Genomic DNA, 6,000 nt, shown 5'->3' on the forward strand with positions numbered 1-6,000 from the left:
CTCCAAGCCAAACTGGTCGATGTTGAGTCTAGAAATTCTTTAGTTATATGTAGGGGAATTGTTTGTGGGATGGAACGTAAGGCTCTTTTTACTCCTTATACCTTATGACTTTCTGATCTGAGTCAGTCCATTCTTCCACCGGGGGTTAAGGAATTAGGATCTGTTCTCTCTATCAGGATCACGTGTTACTAATCAGTAGTACCTTATAAGTTTGATGGATACAAGCCTAGTTCAGTTCTACTACCACATTATGTTGTTAGAATGGTTTCAGAACTTTGATGTGATGATGTTGAGTATGTACGAAATCCTTTGTCAAATGTCTCAATATCCTTTTTGAGCATTTACAGCTGTTATGCTGCCGAAATTTTGCTAGAAATTCTAATGCCCTTGCATTATGATTGTGCTTTCAGATGGCCACTCGCGACCTCAATCAAGTGGTTCGCCTGACTCGATGCCTAGATGTACCCGGCCATACTGCCAAGTTGGTCAGGGTAATGACTGAGGCTGGATACCGCTGGTATCCTGAGTACACGGTCGAAGAGCAATTCCGAGACTTTAATCAAAGCCAGTATCTCTGCACTGTCAGGATATTTCCATCTTATCCTGGATCCACCGAGCCTCTTCACTGCTCCTATGGACTCGGGGTTACTATTGAGATGGCTGTGCAGGACGCCGCCTACTCTATGATGACCATTATGCGAGTCAGATCTGGTTTATTTCGGGACTCTGATTTCCGGTATATGCCAGGATCACTTCCGGGAGCACAAGGATATCTCCAGGCTATCTATGCTGACTCCACTCAGGAGGATTCACGGACTCGCACCACTGCTGAGATGCTCGAGGATAAGGACCGTGAAAATCGGGCCTTGAGGTTAGAGCTCTTCAATACCCGTGCTGACCACTGGGCCACTTTGACTCGGTTCGCACCGGCGGTGCAAGCTGGATATTCAGATATGCGCGATCTCTATCCTGTGAGATCTGCTCTGCCAGACGTGATGGTTTGGCGTGATGTAGGAGGCATCACCCCACCTCGCGGTCCCCGCAGGCCACCGTTTGTTGGTCCAAGGCCTCATCCTAGCCCCTATGGTCCACAAGCTCCGCGAGACCGTCTGTTTCCGGATGATCATGTTGAGCTTCCAGGCTATGGAGGTGACTTCTACGAGGACTACTACGGATCGGTCTGAGTTAGTGATAGTATCACTAGTTCGCACTAGCTGTGTCATCTATCGTCCCGCGTGACTCGTGGGATATGACCTAGTTTGTACTCCTTCCGGAGGTGTAGAAAAATAATGTATAGGAGCTTGGAATGCCTCCGATGAGATGTAATCCTTTTCTCACCGTAATAGTACTTTGTTTGGTCTTGTACTAAACCTTGTATGGTGTGTATGACGATGGAATAAAAGAAGCAGTTTCTGTATTTACCATGTCATACGGATGATCATCTTACATTCCGAATTATTCCTTACATTCTGTATCCTATGTCGGAATTTTATCGTTCTGACTAAATCATTGTCTTGTTACCTAGGATGGTCAACACGCGCGCTAACCCTGCTTCTCAAGAGCAGGCCGAAGGCAGTGAGGGCAGGAATGAAAATCTGCCTCATCCTCCTTCACTAGCCGAGGTTATGATGGAAGCTGAGAGAAACAAGCGGGAGACAAACCGTTTGTTGGAGCGTATTGAACAGAATACAGCACACCATCAGAGGGCTAACGTGGTGTCACTCAGTGATTTTATCAAATTGCATCCACCCACGTTCCACCACTCCGTCGAGCCTCTCGACGCTGATGACTGGCTTCGCAGTATCTCTCACAAGCTGCGTTCCGCGCTAGTGGCTGAGGCTGACAAGGTCACCTTTGCTGCATATCATCTTGAAGGCCCCGCCAGTCTATGGTGGGAGAACTATGGAGCTATGCGCCCAGCGGGCCATGTCACTACTTGGGCTGAATTCAGCGAGGCTTTCCGTGAACATCACATTCCGGAGGGTCTCATGGACCGTAAACGTGAGGAATTTTGCAGTTTCACTCAGGGCCGACTTTCTGTGGATGTCTACAGCAGGGAGTTTGGTAATCTCGCACGATATGCCACTGAGGAAGTTTCTACCGATGCCAAGAAGCAAGCAAGGTTCCGTAAGGGCCTTAGTCCTGAGCTTCGCCGCGACCTCCGTCTGCATGAGTGCACATCTTTTTCGAAACTTGTCAACAAAGCCATCAGTGCTGAAACTGGTCAGACTGACTATGACGCAACACGCAAGCATGGCCGTGACATGGGTTCCTCATCCGGTGCTGGTCCTCAGAAGCGCCGCGTGTGGGTACCCAACACCGCCCTGCCACCCAGGTTCACACCGAGGCCATCTTTCCAGGCGCCTCGCCCTGTTCAACAGTCTGCACCGGCCAAGCCCTATGGGGGTCCAACCAACAATGCTCCTCCGCGTACCAGTTCCGTGACCTGTTTCAAGTGTGGGGAATCTGGTCACTATATGCGTGAGTGTCCCCAGACCAACCCCAATCAATCTGCTAAAGCTGTTGGCCGTGGCAAGCCGACAGGGAAAGTGTTCCACGCCAAGCCGGTCACCGCTTCACGTGGCCATGTCAACTGTATCTCTGCCGAAGAAGCTCAAGAGGATCCCAACGTCGTTCTCGGTACGCTTCTTGTTAATTGCCACCCGGCATCTGTTCTTTTCGATACAGGAGCCTCTCATTCTTTTATATCCGAAAATTATGCTCGTTTGCATAACGTTGCATTCTGTGACATGCCATCCACTATGGAAATTTCTACTCCTGGTTCTAGATGGCAGACCTCTAGGGTAAGTTATGGAAATGAAATCCAAGTCGACAGACTTGTTTTCCTTGCATCTTTGATAGCCCTTAAATCTTCAGATATTAATATCATTTTGGGTATGGACTGGATGTCAGCTCATCAAGCCAAAATTGATTGCTTCTCTAGGACTGTTCAACTCACCCATCCTTCGGGGAAGATAGTTAATGTCTTGACCCGAATAGCCAAGCGACAATTATATTCTCTTAACGCCAGCCCTTTGCCAGACCTCGAGGACGTTCCGGTAGTCCGTGACTTTCCGGATGTCTTCCCAGAGGAACTGCCAGGTGTTCCACCTGACAGGGATGTTGAATTCGTAATAGATCTCATTCCAGGAACCGTTCCGATTGCTAGAAGACCCTATAAGATGGCACCCTAGAACTAGCCGAGCTTAAGAAACAACTCGATGAGTCCTTGAAAAAGGGTTTCATCCGCCCTAGTTCATCTCCGTGGGCTTGCCCCGTCCTATTCGTCAAGAAGAAGGATGGTACGGACCGGATGGTTGTAGATTACCGACCTGTCAATTTGGTCACAATCAAAAACAAATATCCGCTTCCCAGGATCAACGACCTGTATGATCAGCTCGCTGGATCCTCAGTCTTCTCCAAGATGGATTTGAGGTTGGGCTACCATGAAATCAAAATCAGAAACGGGGACATTCCTAAAACGGCCTTTGTTACTCGTTATGGCCAATACGAGTACACCGTCATGTCCTTCGGTTTAACCAACGCTCCAGCCACCTTTTCTCGGTTAATGAACTCAATCTTCATGGAGTATTTGGATAAGTTCGTCGTAGTTTATCTCGATGATATACTCATCTACTCCAAGAACGAGGAAGAACATGCCGAACATCTAAGGCTAGTGTTGCAGAAACTTCGAGAGCATCGCCTTTATGCCAAATTTTCTAAATGTGAATTCTGGTTGCCAGAAGTGACCTATCTGGGTCATGTAATATCTGGTAAAGGTATTGCTGTTAACCCTGAGCGAGTTCAAGCCGTCCTTAATTGGACTCCACCTGAATCGGTCAAGCAAGTTCGGAGTTTTCTAGGCTTAGCGAGCTATTGCCGTCGCTTTGTCGAGAACTTCTCCAAAGTTGCTAAACCTCTAACCGAACTCCTCAAGAAAGATAAAAAGTTCGAATGGACTCCACAATGTGAGCACAGCTTTCAGGAACTGAAAAGACGCCTGACCTCTGCTCCCGTACTGGTACCGCCAGACTTCTCCAAGGACTTTGTTATCTACTGCGACGCCTCGCGACAAGGACTAGGTTGCATTCTTATGCAAGATCGACACGTAATTGCCTACGCTTCACGGCAATTGCACCCACATGAGGAGAATTATCCTACTCATGATCTAGAGCTTGCAGCCGTAGTCTATGCACTTAAGACCTGGCGACATTACCTCCTCGGTAATCGTTGCGAAATATTCACTGATCACCAAAGTCTGAAGTATATTTTCACCCAACCGGATTTGAATCTCAGGCAGAGACGTTGGGTTGAATTGATCACAGACTTCGACTTAGGAATAACCTACACCCCAGGGAAAGCCAACGTCATGGCTGATGCGCTAAGTCGTAAATCTTATTGTAACAACCTGATGTTACAACAAAGTCAACCGCTTCTCCATGAGGAATTTCGGAAGCTTAACCTTCACATTGTACCTCAAGGTTTTCTTTCCACCTTGGTAGCAAAACCTACTCTTACGGATCAAATCATCGCTGCCCAAAAGCGAGATAAGGGAATATCTAAAATCAAAGAGAACATTGCTAGCGGAGGTGCTAGTTGTTTCTCCACAAATGATCATGGTGTTGTGTACTTTGAGAACCGTCTAGTGGTTCCCAAGAACCAGCATCTACGGCAGCTGATCCTTAAGGAGGCTCATGAATCTCCTCTCACCATTCATCCCGGTAGTACTAAGATGTATCAGGACCTACGCCAGCGGTTCTGGTGGACTAGGATGAAAAGAGAAATTGCTCAGTATATTGCTAATTGCGACGTCTGTCGTCGTGTAAAAGCAGAGCATCAACGGCCTGCTGGCACCCTTCAACCCTTAGCTATTCCTGAATGGAAATGGGATAAAATTAGTATGGATTTCATTACCGGTTTTCCCAGGACCAAGAGAGGGAATAATGCTATTTTCGTCGTGGTCGATCGTCTTTCCAAAGTAGCCCATTTCCTACCTGTTCGTGAGAGTATAACCGCTAGTCAGCTGGCAGACTTGTACATCTCCCGAATAGTGTCTCTCCATGGTGTTCCTTGGAAATTAACTCGGATCGAGGAAGTCTTTTCACCTCTCGATTTTGGGAAAGTTTCCAAAATGCTATGGGAACCCGTCTCTCCTTTAGCACCGCTTTCCACCCTCAGTCGAGTGGTCAAGTGGAACGCGTCAACCAAATTCTAGAAGACATGCTTCGAGCCTCTGTTATCTCTTTCGGAATGGACTGGGAGAAGTGCCTTCCATTTGCCGAATTCGCCTACAACAACAGCTATCAATCTAGCTTGGGTAAAGCCCCTTTTGAAGTTCTCTATGGACGACGATGTCGAACACCCCTTAACTGGTCAGAGACCGGGGAAAGACAATTCTTTGGCCCGGACATGATTCAGGAAGCAGAAGATCAAGTTCGTATCGTTCGTGAAAAGTTGAAAACAGCCCAATCTCGTCAAAAGAGTCAATATGACCGAAAACATAGGGCTATGACTTTCGAGGTTGACGAGAAGGCTTATCTTCGGGTCACCCCTCTGAAGGGAACCCATCGTTTCGGTATCAAAGGCAAATTGGCTCCTCGTTACATTGGACCTTTTCGCATTCTCGCCAAACGAGGAGAAGTTGCCTACCAGTTGGAACTACCTCCGCACCTCTCCAGAGTTCACGATGTCTTCCACGTTTCTCAACTCAGGCGTTGCTTCTCGGATCCTATCCGTGAAGTGGACCACGAAACGCTTGATCTCCAAGATGATCTTACATATCGAGAGTACCCCATTCGCATCCTCGATCAAGCCGAACGTACCACGCGACGTCATAATATCAAGTTTCTCAAGGTTCAATGGTCGCACCATTCTGAGGATGAAGCATCTTGGGAAAGGGAGGATCGTCTTCGACTTGAGTATCCCGCCTTCTTCCCGGAGGAACCTAAATCTCGGGACGAGATTCTTTTGAGTGGGGGTGAGTTGTCACATCCTAGTTAG

This window comes from Triticum aestivum, chromosome 2A, assembly GCF_018294505.1.
Source record: "Triticum aestivum cultivar Chinese Spring chromosome 2A, IWGSC CS RefSeq v2.1, whole genome shotgun sequence".
Lineage (NCBI taxonomy): Eukaryota > Viridiplantae > Streptophyta > Magnoliopsida > Poales > Poaceae > Triticum > Triticum aestivum.